We start from the raw sequence: 22,126 nt of genomic DNA, 5'->3' as shown, positions 1-22,126 counted from the left end.
TCTAAACTTTGTCCCTATTTTATAAATGTGGAAATAGACTAAGTAATTTATCCAGGAACACATGGCCACGAATGGGAAAGTGGAGACTGAAACCCAGGCAGGCTGCTTCCCTAGTTTGAGAACTGTGAAACTATAAAAGTCCAGGGATTCTCAGGCCAAGTTTAGGGAATGTTTTTATTGGGAGATGGGCTTGAGAAGAAGAGATGACATCCAGGTGAAAGATACTGAGAGTGACAAGAGTACCAAGAGCGACTTTTAAAGGGACATGGCTACTTATTTGCCCTCACCCCTATCACACCCAGCTTTAGGTATTTTCTTCACCGGCTATCCCAAAGATTAAAATTGCCTTTTGTGATCTTGTTTTCTGATGGGCTACTTTTTCTTTAAATGTGACCCCTTGTTGAGATTCATACTGGCTGGGGGGGGGGGTCAAGTATTATGAGGACAACATGAACCTTTCAGACAGCAGTGGCCAGTTTCAGGAGAAAGTGACAAGAGGAAGACAGCGTGTTCCAGGGATGGGGACAGATTATGCACGGACATGGGGAACAGCCTGGTGTCTGGGGAACTCATCTCTAACAGATGAGGCTGACTTGATTTCCTTTTCAGTCTCCTCCAGATTTAGCCCAGCAACTCGATGTCCTAACAAAACCCCATCAGGTACTCACGTGGGGCAAGGGCTTGAAGGTGTCCCCAGTGTACCTTCTCCATCTGAGTGCCTCTGTTCTCTGCACAAACCCCTGCTTCCCACAATGGCAAGATTCCCTCCATTAGTTTTCTTTTCATGCTTTAAAAAGCGTGGCTCATTCCCAGGCAATAAACCAGAGGACCACAGACCTCTATTTTGCTAGGGTGCAGGGGTGGGTGGGGGGTGGCACACAACTTTTTTATATTAAAAGGGCATTTGGGTTTAAACAAAGAACATCCAGATCATAAACCATGGGGTAAAAATAAACGCTGCAGCATCAGAGAGACCAGTGGCTCTCAGTGTGGGGTCCATTCAAGTTTCCAAGTGTCCCAAGTGACTGGTCATTCCTGGGATCCATGTTTCTTTTGCGGTTGTGTTTACACACTGGTTACTGGCAAGGGTGCAGTGTTTGCATGTGACCTTTGGTAAAACGCAGACATCACCTCATTGGGTCTCATCAAAAGCAGAACTTGTCCTCCCATTCATCTTTGTCAGAAGAGCAGGAGAAGCCAGGCTGGGTCATCCAGGGCCACCGTCTCTCTCTCGGTGGAGGCAAAGATTTCATCCTTCATTCTGCTAATTAGACACAGGCACAATTAAACCCCAGTGTCCCCCTTTGCATCATTTCTCACTAGGATCAGGGAATCGTATGGACCACTGGGGTAAGTCCGGAGTTGGCTCTCAGGGAGGGGGCCAGGGTGCTCAAAGGATACAGTCTTGGGCTCCTTTTGTGATGGTCCATTATACTGTTTGGAGACCCCTCTTCTCTTTCGAAAAGTGAGGTTCCTGCCAGAGATTCGGACTTACAGATTTCCTGGTCCCACATAGCGACTCTATCTCCACCATTCTTTACGTCTCCCATAGGATGGTTTATAGGATATTGAAATGTCCAGGGAAAGAGTCCAGTGGGGTTGCTTCCAGTCTTCCAATCAGAAGAGAACTGTTTATCCTATTAGCAAAACCAACAGAGCTTTGCTTGGTCCTCCACTGAAAATTCCCCCCAAGGCACTGAGCAGGCTATGACAGACTGTTATGGAAACTGCTAGAAGAAGGGATTTGTTCAACATTATTTACAGTTCAATAAACCAGAGCATTTCCCTGGTCTCGCCAGTTTCCTAACTGACCAGACCAAACTCTGCAAAGCTTTTCTATCACTCAGCAAATACGGGCAGCTCACAAAAGGGCGGACTGTTTTCCAGCCCAGTGTCGGAGCCCCAGTACCCAGCCACCGCAGCCCTGAATGACATGCGTACATCTGCAGCCACACATAGTTCTGATTCCATGGGGACAGACTGAGAGGAACGTGCGGACATGGGATGATGTGAGAACTGAGACCAATATGGGTCAAAGAAACCGCTGGACCCAAAGTGTGTATGGCTGACTTCATACCCTGCGAAGAAATGGCACAGGTGGTAGAAACTTACATGGATTAAAATAACAGTTACAACAAACATTATATAGATATTTAATCTTACAAATACCTCTTCAAAAAACTTAATTTCATTCACGTGCTGCAAGAATAGTATATAGTAGTTGTGATACTTGGACCAACCCAGCGAGGTCTAACGCAGTGATTCTCAAAATTGCATGTGTATTCGAAACACCTGAGGATCCTGTTATACAATGGATTCCAGCTGGGAGGTCTGGGGTGAGGCCTGAGATTCTGCATTTCAGCCAGCTCCAGGTGATGCATGTAGATGATGTTACCATGGGTCTAGTAAATCTGGGCCTCATAAACGTAAGAGTCTCCTCTATCCCCAACCCATTCAAGTCCATCTCTCTGATTATTTTTCAGGCTACATTAATCTATAATCTGCTTTCTTAATTAACTGTAGAGGATGAGCATCCTTGCAAGTCGACACCAAAAAAAAAAAAGTAACTATTCTTTTTACTACTTATGCAGAATTCCATAGATGAAACACCATAATTTATTCACCTTGCCTCTTACAGATGGAGAGTCAGGATGTGTCTAAGTTTGGGGCCATTTTTAGCCTGTCCCTATTCATCATATCTGTTACTGAGCCAGAAGGAGGCTTGGGTGATTAGCAAGCTCTCCTGGGCTTAACACCAAGTTCTCTTGTATTTCTCCAAGTAAGGAAAGGTAGTTAACTGTATCTCGGAATGAAAGCATTGAACCAAACTCCACAGCACACAAGAGCATAACTTCAGGCTGTACTCCCCGTAAGAGATCTTGCTGGGAACCGGGAGGCTCGTGACATTGTGGGATAAATAAAGGTCACCTGCCTTTGTTGTCAACTTTATATGAACATTGTAGAGGAAAAGTAATTTCTTATTTTTAAATTAAGATACATGTATGATAGGGCTTCCCTGATGGCGCAGTGGTTGAGAGTCCACCTGCCGATGCAGGGGACACGGGTTCGTGTCCCGGTCCGGGAAGATCCCACATGCCGCAGAGCCGCTGGGCCCGTGAGCCATGGCCGCTGAGCCTGCGCGTGCGGGGCCTGTGCTCCGCAGCGGGAGAAGCCACAACAGTGAGAGGCCCACGTACCACAAACAAACAAACAAACAAAAAATACATGTATGATAAAGAGGAAAATTCACAGGAATTTTAACGATTAAATCACGAGAGCTCAAAACTGTTTTCTTGCTTGTTGCCGGTTGCTTTAGACCCTTCGGGATACGGTTCATGCTTCTCTGCACTTAGGAAAGATCTGATGGATAATACCGAGGCTCTGGAGTTGACCTGGTTTCGTAGCCCACCTACAGCGGAGCAAACTGAGGCTCCAGGTGATTGGCTCGCCCACAGTAACGGATTCAACGAAGCAGATCATTAAAGGAGTCCGGACGGCTAAGACGAAAAAGTACATGAAGCTTTGCAACGCTAGAAACAGTTTAGAAGTTATTGTTTTAGCCCAGTGGCTGTTGGCCCTCTCTGTATATTAAAATCTCCAGTGTTCAGGCCCAATCAAAAGCAAGTACATTGGGGCTTCCCTGGTGGCGCAGTGGTTGAGAGTCCGCCTGCCGATGCAGGGGATACAGGTTCGTGCCCCGGTCCGGGAAGATCCCACATACCACGGAGCGGCTGGGCCCGTGAGCCATGGCCGCTGAGCCTGCGCGTCCGGAGCCTGTGCTCCACAACGGGAGAGGCCACAACAGTGAGAGGCCCGCGTACCACAAAAACAAAACAAAACAAAACAAAAAAACCAACTACATTAAAATTTCTTAAGGTGGGACCCAGACATTAACATTGTCTGAAATTCTCAGATGATTCCAGTGTAGAGTCTATGGCTACCAGATATAGAAATAAAAGTACAGGAGGCTTAGTTAAGTTTGAATTTCATATAACTGATAATTTTTGTAGCATAAGTATTCCCCAAATATTGCATAAGACGTACATATACTAAAGGGTTATTTGTTGTTTATCTAAATTCAAATTGGACTGGCCATTCTGAGTTTCATGTGGCCACCCGAGTGTGGCCAAGTTTGAGAGCTGAGCTTGAGGGAAAGTCTCTGACGGTGAGGATTCCCTTCAAGGTCAAGGTGCCAAGGTCTGGGCACTGATGGGCAACCCTCAATCCCAAATCTGTCCATTCTCAGACAGGATTCAGGACTCAGGCAGGTGGCATTTTTGGATCATCAGAGCCCTGGGCCTGACACATTTTATGACTTTTGTTGTCAATTTGAAGAGCAACAAGATGTTATTTATTAAAAGCGAGGGAAGCAAGGGGCAGGAATGACTGGTTCGTAAAGCTTTGTTGTGTGTAGCTCACAGTTTGCCAGGGCATCCTTTCACCTGGCTCTGCACACACATACACGAGGTAAGTAGCTGAGCCCCTAACCAGACCCTGACAAAAGCTTAAACGCTCCCAGTAATAGCAAGTCCCTTCCCATAAACATCAATTCCCTTTCTTCACTTGGGGCAATGAGCAGCTTGGTATCTTCCAAAATGATAGATAGGAACCTCCCCTTCTTCCCACTAGCTGCTTGTCTCCCAGAACTGGTGATCAGGAAGCTGAGAAAACCTATCCACTTTTGCCAAAGTCCCTCAGGATTTAAACTTCGCACAAACCAGCAAGAAACAAAATGCCTGTATCCCAGTCAAAACAGCAGACACCAAAATGATGAGAAAAGAAAGACCAGCCCTGGGGCCCAGTTTCCTACCTCCCGGGGCAGGAGGCCTGTATGCCGGGGGAAATGCTGACAAGTGGCCCTGGGAGGCTCCTTAGCCAGCAGCCACCAGTTGGTGGCTTGACTTCAGCCATGGGCATGCAGGAATGGTCTAAGGCAGTCATCCAGTAAGTTTGACCTCTCAGAGCTCAAGCACTTCTAGATCCCTCTGCGATGTGTTAACTAGCAACTTAGTACAGGGAATGATTCCTGGGAGCTGCCCAGTCTGTAAAAGTGCTAGTGTCCTATAACCCAAACTCACAGCTCCCCAAGCAGACGGTCCTTCCCAGCACACATTTTCCTATTTTGCTCCCCATTCCCTTTCATTTCTAACCCATAAATGGTACCTGGGGAAAATAAAGGGCTCCATCCTACCTGCTCATGGAATCAGTTACACCAAGACTAACTCCTGTTCAAACAGGCCCCAAATCCACGACAAGCAACGTGTAGGCGGGGAGAAAAAAGTGATGACGGGGGTTTTCGGAAGGGCACATGGGAAGGAAGTGGGGGCGGATGCTGGCCTTCTTCTGCCCAGGGAGCAAGCAGCTGCCTGGCCAGCCAGGATTTCCAGCCAGCGTTGGGCGACTTGAGCCTCCTACCAGAGACACACACAACCGATTAGCCCTTGTCTTGCCTCCCGGCACTCCAGATGGCCTCTGCCAGGATGCTCCTGTGGTCCCGATCCAAACACGACCGATTACAGCCCAGAAAACTCTTGAAGACATTGGTCACCTCTGCACTTAAGACTATCAAATCCCGTTTCTTCACTCAGGTCCCCTCTGATCCTCGGACTCCACAAAATGTTTCCTGGGGCAAAGAGCCCATTTCACTGGGCTGCTGGAGCTCCCTGCGGTTCTCAGTGGCCACAATGACTCATGTGTCAGCCGTCCACCCACAGGCCTCCGTGGGCCAGGAGACCATCTGGCCACCGGGCACAGCACACGTGGCGCCAGGCCACCCTGGTCCCAACGCTCCTGGAGGACCTATGAGACAGGCGCCAAGTCCCAAGAAGCACAAAGTCACCTCTAGCTCCACTGGCTGCTTAGTTGGTTCACTCCCCAAACATGTCTTGAGCTCCTGATATATTCCGATGTATTCCATACCCTATACCTGCCAACGGAGGTATCAAACGTCCAAGTCTCTGCCTCAAGAGATAACTCCATTGTGAGAACCTTCATCTTCTTACCCGCAATGCCACATCCTGTGGTCTGACAAGAGGAAATCCTTAGTGAAACTAATGAAGATTTATGTACAGAGATGATCTTCGGAGTTTTACGGACAAGAGTGAAAAGTTGCAAGTCCCTTGAATGTCCAGTGATAAACATATGATTAAAATTTTAGAAAGTACGAAGAGATATCTGTACTCCCATGCTCACTGCAGCATTATTCATAACGGCCAAGGTGTGAAAATAACCTAAATGTCCTTCAGCAGATGGTAGGATAAAGAAAATGAAGTATAGGGCTTCCCTGGTGGCGCAGTGGTTGAGAGTCCGCCTGCCGATGCAGGGGACACGGGTTCATGCCCCGGTCCGGGAAGATCCCACATGCCACAGAGCGGTGGGCCCGTGAGCCATGGCCGCTGAGCCTGCGTATCCGGAGCCTGTGCTCCGCAACGGAAGAGGCCACACCAGTGAGAGGCCCGCGTACCCCAAAAAAAAAAAAAAAAAAAAAAGAAAATGAAGTATATATACACAAAGGAATATGATTCAGCCATAAAAAAGAAGGAACTCTTTTCACCTTTGACAACATGGATAGAATTTGATGGCATTATGCTAAGTGAAATGGGCTGGACAGAGAAAGACAAATTCTTTTTTTTTTTTTGCAGTACGTGGGCCTCTCACTGTTGTGGCCTCTCCCGTTGCAGAGCACAGGCTCCAGACACGCAGGCTCAGCGGCCGTGGCTCACGGGCCCAGCCGCTCTGCGGCATGTGGGATCTTCCCGGACCGGGGCACGAACCCGTGTCCCCTGCATCGGCAGGCAGACTCTCAACCACTGCGCCACCAGGGAAGCACGAAAGACAAATTCTGTATGGTATCACTTGTGTGTGCAACTGGGGTAGGGGGCCGTGGGGAGATGAGGATCCAAGGGTACAGACTTGGTATAAGATGAAGGTGTCTGAGGATCTAATGCACAGTGCAGTAACTATAGTTAATACTAGAGTCTGGTGGACCTGAAATTTGCTGAGACCAGTAAGTGTTCTCATCACAAGAAAACAATTACCTATGTGAGCTGACGACTGTGTTAATTATCTTGGAACTGGTAATCATTTTATATATATACATATATATATATACATGTATATATATACACATACACACATTTTATATACTTTAAATATATATGATTATATGTCAATTATTCCTCAATAAACTTGGAAAAAGATTTTTTTAATTTTAGGGAGTAACCATTTTATAAGCTATTATGTAGCGTTCATTCATTTGCTCATTTATTCATTCAACAAACATTCGTTGAGTACCTACCCTGCACCCGTCTGAAGTCCAGGCGCTGAGGAGACAGGTGTGAGTGAAAGACAGGAGGCTCCTGCTTTCCCACAGCTTCTAGTTTAATGGGATGCACGTGCACATGTGTGTATTTTGCAGTGATTAGTGTTAGGAGAATACCAAGTGAGAAAGCTGTGAAGAGAGTGACAGGGGTTGCTCTTTAATACAGGTCATGGCAGGTCTCCCTGGGAAAGAAGTCTCTGAACAGCGACTTTAAAGCCTGTGTTTAATAAAGGGAAAACACTCCTGAAAAATAAATGTTTAATTAAAAATAGGTTAACAACCAGGCATCGGTAGGATTCCAGTTTTTTTCTTGAAGTTTATATGCACTACACGCATGCACTGAGCCAAAGCCTGGGAGAGCAATGGAATAACCCTCCGCATGCCGGCCCTTCCAGTCTCCCCACCACATCTGCCTCTGTAAGGCCAAAGGCATCATCACCATCCTCTGGTCTCTCTGCAGGTGTCACAGCTAGCTGGAGTGTGCCCAAGGATGGCTTTCTTCTTTGGGGGGGGTCAAAGGGGAGCCTAATGCCCCCCTCTCATTAACGTTCTTTAACTTGACTGATCGATGTTTCATCCTCAATCTTGGGCACATGCCAGCTAAACCGAACTCCACACCAAGTTTCCTAAAGCCCTATCCTCCCCCTCCCGGCCCCTCCATCAGAAGGCGGCCCTTCCCAAGTCAATTTCAGAGCTGTGCCACCCCTCATGTGTAGGAGAGGATGGACTTTATAACTCCTGTGATGTCACCACCACGCTGTGTACTCGCTATTTTGATAAGAGGAGAGTGGTACTTCATTGTTATTTTACTTTGACTTACAAGCGAATTGGAATTCCTTTCTCTCAAGAAATACATTTGTATTTCTTCTATAAGAAGAAATGTATTTTCTCAAGAAGTACATTTGTATTTCTTCTACAAATTGTCCATGTTCTTTTCCCACTACTCTATTGAATTTTAGGACTTTTCGTACTGACTTTTCTAAGCTTTTTATAGAAAAAGAATATTATCGGTGCTCTAAGGACGTCTGAGAAGACAGGTAATGGAAGAAGGCACAAAGGGAAAGAAGATGTATTTGTGTAAAATGTAAAGTCTTCTGCATCTTATTGAAAAATCACCTAAAAATGGAAATGCAAATCCATTTGGAAAATATATTCATTGAAAGCAAATCTTTTAAAGTACTTGTGCATCAACTGGACATGGACAGGGAATTTCTGGACATTTGGGACAATAAATAGAAAACAGATCCTAGAACTCAAGGATCTGAAAGGACTCTGAGAATCAGGGAGACAATGTGTCCGGTGCTGGACCACACGGCAGGGGAGTGACAGGCCATCGGGACAATCACCACGACCTCTCCTTGATGAACAAAACGGGACTCAGAAGAAGCGGAAGTGGCCCAGTAGTAGCTTCTGCATTCTACACACTCTACAAAACCTCAAAACAGGATGCTCTGTCCACAGCAGCTCAAAATGCCTGCATTGTCACCAGAGTGGAAATCACGTGGGGCAAACCTTGCAACTTCAGATAAACCAAGCAGAGGGGACTTGTATGGACCAAGAGCTCTTAAGTCTCCCTATTGAGAACAGAGGGACTGCCCAGCAGAAGGATGCTGTGTGGACACAGAGGATAAGCCCAGGACAGAAGCCCTCATCAAGGACCCTCAGACAGATTTCAAGCTCTGCACATGGTGAAGGGTCTGTATGTCTGGACTTGGGAACAGGAGGCCTTTTAAATATAGTAGTATAGCTTAATAATATGAATACGAAGACAAAATGTCAGTTCCCTGAAGAATCTGGTTATTTGGACAAATTAAAACTTGCTGGCTAACAAGGAAATAGCTCCCCCGAAGTCACCTCTATTTTGACATGTTCTCTGGTGACACTGCTGAATGCTGGGGATCCTCGTGAGGAGGAAACGTGCTCTGGGATGTAAGAGCAAAAGTGTGGAGCCAAGGCAAGATAGGAGCCAATGTTCACAGCAGCACTATTTACAATTGCCAAGATATGTAAGCAACCTAAGCGTCCACCAACAGATCAATGGATAAAGAAGATGTGGTGTGTGTATACGATGGAATACTGCCCAGCCGTAAAAAAGAATGAAATTTTGCCATTTGCAGCAACATGGATGACCTAGAGGGTATTCTGCTTAGTGAAATCAGTCAGACAGAGAAAGATAAATACTGCATTATATCACCTATATGTGGAATCTAAAAAATACAAAATAACTAGTGAATAAAACAAGCAGCAGCCTCACAGATACAGGGAACAAACTAGTGGTTACCAGTGGGGAGAGGGAAGGGGGGAGGGGCAATATAGGAGTAGGGAAAATAAGGGTTATTATGGGATTATATGAAATCATGTATGTGAAACTTTTGAAAATTGTAAAGCACTATAGAATTTAAAGAATCCTTCATTCTTTAAAAAAAAAAATAGACAAGATGGAAGAGCAAAGGCTTCCAGCAACTTTTATTTATTTGACAAACGACCCACTCCCAGAGCAAGGCTCAGAAAAGCTGAGTGAAGTGGAACTTGCAGGCACACCTGACTGCCAGATCCCCCCACTCCATCCTTATGTCCACAGTTTGACCAGCCAGTTATAATCACTGAGAGGTGCCCACAGGTCTGATAAAGACAAACCCAAGACCAGCCACCTTACTTCTGCCAACTTCCCTAGATCATTTCCTTGCCACAAGGGGATCTGAGATTAGCTATTATATTTGTCTGAGAGCATTTTGAAGAGAACGTTCTATTTTTTAATGCAAGTCAATTAAAGGTATAATTTATAGATTAAAATCCTGAGGTCTTTGGAAACTAGGAGATCAGTTATTTTCTGTCACAACTAGATTTAAGTGTGCAACTGTGCTGAAAAAAATTTCTCCATTTTTTTGAGCCTAGCCCTGGCCACTTGCAAGTTCACCTCCAGTGACAGAGGACCTTTAAAAGGGCACCGAGGGCCCCAGCTCCTGAGGGTGAATTGCTTGGCACGAATTCCTGTGCCAATTGTATGGCATTAGCCAAACTGATGAGGGAGTTCAAGGAGGACAGTCAGGGATGGAGCAGAAATCATCCAGCAATCATCTGTGTTACTATGCTCTCCCGCAAGATGAAAGCCTTCCTACTCTGAGCGGACCCAAAGGCCCTGCTCACGCAGCACGCCCAGCCCTGAGTACACAGAAAACTGTGTCTGGCTCTTCTACATTCTATACCCCCAGCCCCCCTCTTACCCAAAGCTTTCAATACACCCCCTCCCCAACTGTGGTTCCTTGAAGATGATCGAGCTGAATCAATTGCTAGAACCTGGTCCAAAACTTAGCCCAAGGAAGGCCCAGAACAGAGGTTTGTGGATCATTCTCCACTGAAGAAGGTCCTGAAGTTTGTTATTTTCACAAGTGTGCCAGTGATTTCCATCATCGGGCAAGCTTGGGAAATGGTGATTTGGTGCAAACACATTAATTGGAAGTAATGGAAATAAAAGAACTGGTATGGGAGTGTTGGGGGCAGGAAAGTATTTCCGGATGCTCCTCAGCCACTACCCCTCCCCCTGTAAGGGGACAGGAGAGGCACAGGAGGGAGTCTCAAAGACAACCAGTCCACAAATGATGGGGACACATGATGCGTGGGACCAGGATAAAAGATAGAGTTTCACCTCAAAGGACCATACAGTTGAGTTGCATAAACACCTAAACAAAACAGAAGGGGCTGAAGGAAAAACTGCTTGGTGCCTTGGGTGCAATGAGTCTGGGAAGGAGTCCTCCATGTGGGAAAATAGCTGGTAATTGGTCCTGTCTGCATATTAAGTGGTGATTGCCTTCAAGGGAGGTACCGTGGAGGAACGGTGTGGAGATCACGCATCCTTTATGGAGGGGATCCAAATAGCTGTAGCCTTTCAAGAAAGGTTGACTCTGCTGAGCCCTGAAAATAAGGACCTGAAAAGCAACCAACCCACTTGTACAATAACCTTCAACTTAACCTTAGTTCACCTTAGGATTACCAACTACCTCCAAATTAGATGATTCCACATTTAAAACGGTTTCGATTGCAGTTCTTGTTCTATCGCGCAAGTATTTCTCATCACTAGTGTCTGACTATTTAAGAATTAAAGTTAATCCATTTGCAGCACACCTAACAAGTCATACAAAGAACAAAGCATGTAATGCATGTCCCTCTCTGCCTGATTTGAGGAAAGGAAGCCTTTCCGTTGGCATATCCTCCTGTCCTGAAAGCCTTCTGTACTTCATTCCCAAGTTCTTAGCTGAAGCACTCACGGGTGAGTTGTCCGTAAGTTGAGCTGGGCTAACATGTCCATGCGGCAAACAAACAGTTATAGAAAGCAGCCTCTCCTGAAGCCAATTCCTGATCTCAACACACCACCTGTTGTCTTCTGCAAGCACAGCTGACCTCAGGATGGCCAATGGAGACAAGGGCCCATTAGGAGTAATAATGAGTTACCATGGATGGAATGCGTCCAACGTGCCAGGAGAAGGGCTGCTCATCCTTCCAGCTACACGAACCCATCTTTTGCTTCTTCTTAGCACTTGTTTCCCCTGACCTTGGGAAAGTCATCTTCCGGTCCTCCCGGCCGGGTCTCACGTGGCTCACCTATAGAGTAAGGGTTGAGCGGAGTAATTTCCAAACACCCTTCACCTCTCAACCACAGGAAGCCTGAGTCGGTAGGCAGAGCTTGGCTCTCTCTCTGAAAGTGCCTTCGTATCTATTGCCTGTCTCACATGGCCCAAAGCCATCGGCCAATTGAGAAGACAACAGCAAAGACCCTACGTCCACCCGCTCCAGGGGAAGCCTCCATCTCAAGTGCAAAACTCAGAGCCAACTCCTCTCCTTTGTCTTCTGAACCGAGATTCAAAAGGGAGCTTCCCTGCACCCACTACTGTTAAAAGATACGGACACAGCATCCTTGGTGAAGCTCATGATACTCAGGATAGTGAGCAATTCCTGGCCCACATGCTGCCATGGCGCTTCTCTCCTCCCCTCACAAAGCAAACTAGAAAAGCTATTAGGGAAGGGCTAACTGGCATGTAACAGGCAGTTAATAAATACTTGCTGAATTCAGGACATAATGAAGGTCTAATGAATTAGTGATGGGTGGGTAGGTGAGTGGGTAGAGGGAGGGAGGGAGAGATGGATGGAAGGATGGATGGAAGGATAGATAGATGGTGATTATGAATAGGAGCTCTGGTTCCATGTCTTAAAAACGGTGGGACTTTCAGAAAGCTATTTAAACTCTCTAGGACTTAGTTTCTGCACCTTAAAATGGCAGTAATAAAAGTTCCTGTCTCGTTGGATTCTTGTGAGGGTTAAAAGTGATAATTTGCATAAACTGATCAGCACTTTAGCCAGCTATTTTTACTGGAATATTGAGTGCAAGTCATCATATTACAAAGGAAATCTCGAATCACTCTAAATCATGAAAAAAGAAGACATTGAATACTTTAGAGTTAGTGGCATTTTGTTGCCTCCACACCCCTAGACCAATCATGAGACACCAGTGGGTTAGGAGTGGGTGTTTGAGAACACTACCTGTACAACACGGGATGGGTGCTCGGAGAACATCTGTAACACAAATGGATGGAACAAACTGAATGAGTGAGAGAATGAATGGACAGATGAGGAAATGAAAAGGAATGGGAGATTGTCTAGTTCAGTAGTTCTCAACCAGGGATGATTTTGTCCTCCGGGGTATTTGACTATACCTGGAGACATTTTTGGTTGTCACAACCAGAAGATGCTCCTGGCACCTAGTGGGTAGAGGTCAGAGACACTGCTAAACATCCTACAACACACAGGGCAGCCCACAAAAAAGAATAATCCAGACCAAAATATAATTAGCACAGAATTCAAGAAACCCTAGTCTACGTCATTGGTTTGGAAATGCTGCTCCACCGTAGAATGTCTGTGTGTGGGTCTTTGTGTGTGTGTGTGTGTAAGCGTGCATGTGTGTGTGTGTTTTGAGTAGTATGTCTAAAACTCAGTTTGATCTAAGGACCACTTTGATGTTTATTATACCCTTTCTGTCCTTAAGGGATGTACATCCACCTCACTGCAAGAAAGATCACGCGATAATGAGTTAAACTACAAGTCCCCATGGAAGTCACATTTCTGAACGACTGCAAGAGTCATTTGGCTCCAATATAAGGAAACCACAATATCAGAATTTCAAATTAAGGGGGCTTTTGACTTGGGAAAGTAGGAAATCGCCTTATTAAAAGATAATTTGGCCATGGAGTATTTTCCACATGGGCTAGTTTAATAATAAAAGGATTTCGATTTTGTGGATATCCTCTTTAGCAATTTGGAGATTTTCACATAAGCCAACAGAAAGATAACAACAATTTGTTTTCTGTTGGTCTGGGACTGTGTCTGTGGGTTAACTTTTAATCTGTGGATGAGAAAACTGTAATAACTAGCATGGAAACTTATCCAAGCAAAACCTACATTACAAAATCATGGAGCTGCTGATGCAATCCAGGAAACAAGGCTGATGACGCACTAATTGAATCTCATTTCTGCTAGAACGCCCGCAGCACAGTCATCCTCCCCCACCAACACGTGACCTTCGCTTTCTTCCAGTCCTGGCACAAAACCACCCTACCCTCCACCCCAGAAGTCTTCTGGTCTCTGCCCACCTCTCCATCTTCAATTCACCCACTCTCCTTCTTGCATTATTTTTTTAGCGACCTTATTGTTTTTAAAAATTTATCGACTTTAAAAAATTTATGTATCATAAAATGCACAGATCTTAAGTGTATATAGTCTGATGACCTTTGACAAATGTATACTCTCTTGCTATCACTTAAATCAAGATGTAGACTAGTTCTGTATCCCAGAATCGCCCTTCTGGCCCCCTTCCAGTCAATCCCCTCATCCTCTGTACCCAGAGGCAGCTGCTGCTCAGATTTCTAGCACCATAAATTGGTCTTGCCTGATCTGGAATCTCACATAAACAGAACCATGAATTATGTCCTCTGCTGTGTCTGGCTCTTTGGCTCAACATTTATGCCTACAAGATTCTGATGTATTGCTACATATTTAAGTAGTTCTTTCCTTTGTATTGTTTAGTGGTATTCTATTGTATTGGAGACTATCGTGAGTAAAGTTGGTATCAACATTCTTCCACAAGACTTTTTTCAGCTCGTGCTTTTGCTGTTCTTGAGCGTTTACCCAGGAGTAAAATCGCTGGGTCATAGAGCAACGCTTGCTTATCCTGACCTTGCATGTTGATGCTCTAGCCTGACAGTTTTTTTTTAGTTCTTCAGAAGTACCTACTTTCATTCATTAGACTTCACATATCTTCCCTTCACCTGGGTAATTCTTAACCATCCTCCAGATCCTGATTTCGATGTTACATATCAAGGAGCCTTCCCTGACTTCTACAGAAATTTACCAGGTTCTCCCCGCTAGGAGCTCCCATAACATCCTGGTATTGGAACCTGATGAAATGATGTATTTCAAATCTCTGTCTTCCTTCTGGCCTTTGACATCCATGGGGCAGGCACATATCTGAAGAAAATTCTAATTCAAAAAGATACACGCACTCTAGTGTTCACTGCAGCATTATTTACAATAGCCAATACAGGGAAGCAACCTAAATGTCCATCAAGGGATGAAAGGATAAAGAAGACGTGATATATTTATACAATGGAATATTACTCAGCCATAAAAAATAATGAAATAATGCTATTTGCAGCAACATGGATGGACCCAGAGATTATCATACTAAGTGAAGGAAGTCAGACAGAGAAAGACAAATATATGATATTGCTTATATGTGGAATCTAAAAAAATGACACAAGTGGACTTAGATACAAAACAGAAATAGACCTACAAACAAACAAACAAAAAAAAAAACTTATGGTTACCAAGGGTTGGGGAGGGATAAATCAGGACTCTGGGATTAACATATACACACTGCTATATCTATAACAGATAACCAGCAGGGACCTACTGTATAGCACAGGGAAATATACTCAGTATTTTATAATAACCTATAAGGGAAAAGAATCTGAAAAAAAAGAGATGTATATGAATGTATAACTGAATCACTTTGCCGTACACCTGAAACTAACACAACATTGTAAATCAACTCTACTTCAATAAAAAAATCCATGGGGCAAGTATCATGTCTCTGTGTATACAGCTAATAATTACATCTGACTCACTTCGTTCCCAGCACCAGCCTCATACGTGCTCATACATTAACACCTCTTGGACAGATGAGTGGATCAAAGGATGGGGAGATGAAGAGTACTGGAGATGGATTAAGCTAGACAGACTGCCTTCTATGGGATTCTTACGGGTCTTCCTATCTTCTCAGAGACCACTGGGGTGGGGGGTAGTGAGCACATGGGGCCAAAGGGGCTGGGGACCAGGGCCCCTCAACCAAGTTCAATCAGATCATCTTGCTTATTTTAATCTGATTTATATATCACACTTCCAAGTAATATTTCATTGGAAGACAAGAATACCTTTTTGAAAAGTAGCTTTTAAAATCACTGATCTAGTCATGGGCTCCCAACACAAACATCCCCAGGGGCCAGGAAATAATGTAACTAAGTCAAATAGGCAGGTTTTTTTGCATATCAAACACTACAAATAGCCTTCACTCCCACAAGGAACTATGCTCTCATTTTCCTCGAAACACACAGCCCACTTAATATAATAGGCAGTTACTTACTTTGAAGGCATAGCTACAGAAAAATGTTTATCCACAAAAAGAAAATAAAGCAAAAACGAAACAAACATAGCTGGACAAATAAGATTGTAAGTGGTAACTTACATTCATTTTTAGTACCAGGGAGACAATAGAGAGTGGTGGGGACTGTGTGCATCTGTCTTAAAGGGGCAGCTTCACTTCAGTTTCAGTCACTTGCTGCCTTGTGGTAATATGTGTGTGTGTGTGTGTGTGTGTGAGAGAGAGAGAGAGAGAGAGAGAGAGAGAGAGAGAGAGAGAGAGAGAGAGAGAGATGGAGTCAGACTCTCATTATTTTTAAATTTTGGTTTACACACACAGTATAGGATAAACAAAAACATATCTGTGGATCAAATAACAGGTATGAAAGTCAAGCCATAACCTCTGAAACTGGTCCAACTTCTCAATATCAAAAATGACAAAGCATAGTCCTGGAGAGGTGAAATGACTCGCCCAGTTCTATCAGCTTGTTAGAGAAACACGTAAGATAAGGATCCAGGTTTGTAAACTCTCGGTCTAATGCTTCTTCATCTTTCCCACTCACTCTGGTCATTCCCTTGTCTATATGTTGATGTAGAGGACATTTCTGGTGGCCTCCTAGTATCATTCGTACCTTCCCCCATTGTAATGGCACAAAATGTTCAGGTGCTTCTCCCATCCCACCACTCACTGTACATTCCGTGTGTTCACGGGTGTGATGATGGCTTTCCCAGCTCCGTGATAATCCCATACCCTTCAACAGTGATTGGTTCAGGAATCAGGTGAGTGTATACACTTAGCCGGCCACGAGGAACGATTCCAAAGTGTGCATGAGATCCAATTTGGGCTGATGAGAGCTGAGTGATGTTTGGGAGATTCTGTGGAAGAAGTCCCCTCACTCCTAAGAGGGAGCCTCTGAGTCAACCTCCAGTTCATCCTCTAGATGTCCTGGCATTCATTCATTTCTTAAGCAGCCATTATGTGTCAAGCGCTGTTCTAGACATTGTCAATATAGAACATGGATTTCAAATCATAGCAGGAAAAAACAGAAAATAAAGAACTGAAAAAGTAACTCAGTGTCATTCCAGATGGTGTCAAGTATGATGGAAAATATACAACATAAAAAGAAACAGAGTAGAGATGGGGTGAGTGGGTACACACCTATATAGGGCACGCAGAGTATGTTAAGACAGAAACTATTAGAGCCATTCTGCCATCATGAGAGAAGCAGTCTGGTGATGAAGTCATTACACAGAGGAGGACAAGACCAAAGGAACTGCAAAGAAATACAGCCGGAACACCTAGATCAAGCTGATCCTGAAGCTTGCATTGCTTCCAGACTAGCAGGTACAAGATTTCCCTATGGTTTAAGTTTGTGTGTGTGTGTGTGTGTAAATATATACATCACATATTCTTTATACATTCACCTGTTGATGGACACTCAGTTTGCTTCTATATCTTGGCAATTGTAAATAATGCTGCAGTGAACACTAGGGTGAATGTATCTTTTCGATCAGTGCCCCCATACTGTTTTCCACGGTGTCTGCCCCAATTCACATTCCCACCAACAGCAAACAAGAGGGTTCCCTTTTCTCCACATCCTCGCCAACATTTGTTACGTGTGGTCTTTTTGATGATGGCCATTCTGACAGGTATGAGGTGATATCTCACTGTGGTCCTGATTTGCATTTCCCTCGTGACTAGCAATGTTGAGCATCTTCTCATGTGCCTATTGGCCATTTGTATCTCTTCTTCGGAAAGGAGACCACAGCACCTTAATTATTCCCCATGGACAGTCTCCCATCCCTCTTTAGCCCATTCTGCATTTTGCCATTCAATCAATTCAAACACTTTATAAAGATTTACTGAAGGTCTGGAGGCACACCAGGCAGCGGGTGGTAAAGCTGAATAAGACAGAGCCGTTGCCCTGAGAGAGTTCACCATCTCCAGTGAGGATGGAGACACACACATTTACCACACAGGCTCACATACAGGCCTACAGTATGCGAGCACGTGCTGGTTAAGTATGTTACTTCACTTACACCTCAGAAAGCTGCTCTAAAGCTGAGGTCAGCCAACTTTATCTGCAAAAGTCCAGAGAGTAAGTATTTCAAGCTTTGCTGTTCAAGATGTAAAATCAAGCATACTGTGTAGATACTTGTATTATATAACAAGAGAGGAAGCAAAGTTGCACAAATTTGTTATTGATTCAAGTCAAAATAGAATAAAAATTGAGTACAACTTTTTTGTGTAATACAAGTCTACTAAAGAGAAGAATGAAATCTTTTTGGAGGAGGAGGCATTTTGCTTAATTGGGGTTCAAAATTAGTGTTTGCTGTCGTCCAATCAACTTCAAATGGTCATCTGTAAAAACCACTCTCCAAGGAACAGACTCTTTGGAGAAGTAGCTGATTCCAGGGCTGAGGCAGGACTTATAGAAGATAAGCCTAAAGCATCTTGTCATGCCAGAAAACAAGGAAATACTAACACACACACAGTTATGGGGACACAGGACACAGGAGCCGACTGGAAGAGCTCTCAATGGCCAAAGACAACAATGTGAGCGACAAAATAATTAAAGGAGTATTCGATTATGCCCCAAAGTATATAATAAATATCCATGAGGCCATATTGGTATAAATAACTTATTGAATAAATAAATAAATGAGACAGCAGTAGACACATCCGTACAGAAACATTCTAACTAATTTCTGTAACGACTCCTGCTGGGGGACGTGCGGTGTAACTCCCAACTCCTTAAGTGTGCCTGACCCAGAGGGCACAGGAGGGAGGAGGAAAAGAGTGCCCTGGCAGCGGAGAAGCCTAAGGAACACTATCTCAGCCGGTGATCAAGTCCACAGCAGTGGTGCTAAGCCATGCGGAGAGGTCGGTACCATGTGATAAAGACGGCACTTTATCTCCATGGTCTTCATCTCCAGAACCTAGAGCCCCAGTGTGATCATGAAAAGAAACATTAGAAAAATCCCTATAGAGGGTCAGTGTACGAAGTACCTGGCCAGGACCCCTCAAAACTGTCAAAGTCATCAAAAACAAGGAAGGTCTGAGGAATTGTCAGAGGCAAAAGTCGCCTCAGGAGACGGAGCGACTAAATACAATGCAGGAATCCTGGGACAGAAAAAGCACACCAGGTAAAAAAATAAGGAAATCTGAATTAAGTATGGACTTTAATAATAATATATATTAACAATGGTTTATGAGTTGTTACAAACGTGCTATACTAATGTAGGAGGTTGATAATAAGGACAACTGGTGTGGGGTATGTGAAAACTCCCTGTAATATCTTCACAACTTTCCCATAAATCAAAACCTATTCTAAAATGAAGATCTCATTCAAACATACATACACACAGCCACTCTTAGCTGGAGCACAAGCTGTACAAAAACAAGCTTTGGGGCGCCCCTGGTGGCGCAGTGGTTGGGAGTCCGCCTGCCGATGCAGGGGACACGGGTTCGTGCCCCGGTCCGGGAGGATCCCACGTGCCGCGGAGCGGCTGGGCCCGTGAGCCATGGCCGCTGAGCCTGCGCGTCCAGAGCCTGTGCTCCACAACGGGAGAGGCCACAGCACTGAGAGGCCCGCGTTCCGCAAAAGCAAAAACAAAAACAAAAACAAAAAGCAAGCTTTGGACATATTTGGCCTTTGGGCCATAGTATACCAACCCCTGCTCTAAATTAGCTACTTTCATTCCTATTTTGTAGTTGAAGACACTGAGGTTGACGAGTAATTCAAATCTTATCAGAGTTCATCGAACCCTGTTATGGCCAATTTCAAAGTCTGTGCCCTTTCTATCTGTAGCATAAGAAGATGCTTCTTGCCCTGCTCAAAGCCATTCATGACTCTTCGTGGACTCTAGGAAAATTCTGCACTCTACAGGCTGGTCATCCAGGCCGTCCACACCGGGACGCTCACTGACCTTCCAAGCCCCCTCTCCTCTTTCTTTCCACAGCCCCTGACTCTGATCCCTCCAAAGTATGACTGGTAAAACAATTCATCCAGTATTGCCTTATGACTCATTGTGTTATGAGCACATACACAACACAATTTCAAAAGCAGTTACATTGCTTTTGGCTGCAAGGACTAGAGTTCCCAATTTTAAATGGCTTAAACTGTCCATTAGAACATTCTGTGATGATGAACATAATCACTGATGGGGCCGTCCTACATGGCAGACTCAGTGCATGTGGCCACTGAGCGCTTGCAACGCGGCTAGTGCCAGTGAGGAGCTGAAGTTTTTATTTTACTTAACTCTAATCAAAGTTTAAATTTAATGAACCATATATGGCTAGTGGCGCTGACCACCACAGAAATGCAATGCAAATCAAAAGTACAATGAGATAGCACCTCACAACTCTTAGGATATCTAGTATCAAAAAGACAAGAATAAAAAATGCTGGCAAAGAAATCCTTATACAAGGGAACCCTTGTACACTGTTGGTGGGAATGTAAACTGATACAACCACCGTGGAAAACAGTAATGGAGCTTCCTCAAGAAATGAGAAGTAGAACTACCACATGATCCAGCAATCCCACTTCTGGGTATATTTCCAAAGGAAACAAAATCACTATCTCGAAAAGATTATCTGTACTCCCATGTTCATTGCAGCATAATTCACGATAGCCAAGTTATGGAAACAACCTAAGTGTCCATCAATAGATGAACAAATAAAGAAGATGTGGAATATGATTGTCTAAAATAGAAGAAAATCCTGTCATTTGCAAAAACATGGATGGGTCTGGAGGGGATTATCTTAAGTGGAACAAGCCAGACAGAGAAAAACAAATGCCTCATGGTATTACTTATATGTGGACTCTTACAAAAATTCAAACTCAAAGAAACAGAGAGTAGAAAATTGGTTGCCATGGGCTGGTGGGTGGGGAGATGGGGTGGGAATGGAGAGAGGCTGGTAAAAGGCTGAACAAACTTTCAGCCACAAGATGAATAAGGTCTGAGGATCTAATGTATGACATGGTGACTATGGTTGATAAAACTGCATTGTATAATTGAAATTTGCTAAGAGTAGAACTTAAATGTTCTCACACACACAGAGAAAAAAGGTAAATAGGGATGTGTTAATTAGCTTGACGCAGGGAATCCTTTCACATTGTACACGTGTATCCAAATCATCACATTGTACACTAAATACCTTGCAACTGTATTTGTCAATTACACCTCAATAACACTGGGAAAAAAATAAAGTACTATTTTAACCACCCCCCCAATAAAAAGCTCAATTTCATCACCAAGCACCAGCTCTCTCCCTTCTCCTCTGACATCCTCAGAATTGCACAGCAGCCCCCATGGATGAGGGAGGTGTGCAGTCATTTCAAGCCTCTGGTCCTTACGTGAAAGCACACAAAAGCAAGAGTAATGGGCAACAAGAAGTCTGTACTCTGTCTTCTCTCTCTTATCAGGGAGGAAAGTCGTTTTAGGAAGTCCAAGGAGATTTCCTGGAAGGTCCCACTGAACAACACTGAGCCACACGCTCACCCTAAAAGCAAAGGATGCTGGGGGAGCAGATACCTGGCATTTCCACCCCACGGTGGGTTGAAAGAGGGGTAGAGAAATGGCAGTTGTGGGCACATCCACAGTGTCTCCCAGGGTGATTGTGAGTGGTTACTTACAATTTTATAATTATTGAATGTACATCTTTCTTATGGTTTTTCTGTTTGCCCCAAGAAGTAAACTGTAAAGTCCTTTAACAGTAAAACTGTGACTTACTTATTTGCACCTGAAAAGGTTTTCAAGAGTTTTTTTTTTTAAACTGACCAACAACATTGTGTGGAAAGAGAATCGATTCAGACTCCCAGCCACCCTTCAGTTCTTGGAGAAAATCACAGCCAGGCCAAATGGTTCAAAAAATTATAGCCCCATGAACTGAAGAAGCAGAATGCCATTAGAGTAGGGGCACAGCTGGTGATCCAAGGCCAGCCTGACGTTACTAAATAGAGACCTGGGTACAAATGTCAAAGAAACCGGCTCTTGGAAATTAAATTTAAACCACTTGGAAATGATTTATCCGTGTATGCCATTTCCTTGCAAGAATAAAGAGCTCTGAAAAAAAAAACACAAAACGAGTTGGAGACACTGCTGGACCATTTCTAG

Source organism: Lagenorhynchus albirostris, chromosome 6 (assembly GCF_949774975.1).
Source record: "Lagenorhynchus albirostris chromosome 6, mLagAlb1.1, whole genome shotgun sequence".
NCBI classification, from domain to species: Eukaryota; Metazoa; Chordata; class Mammalia; order Artiodactyla; family Delphinidae; genus Lagenorhynchus; species Lagenorhynchus albirostris.
Note: the sequence above shows the minus strand (reverse complement) of the source record.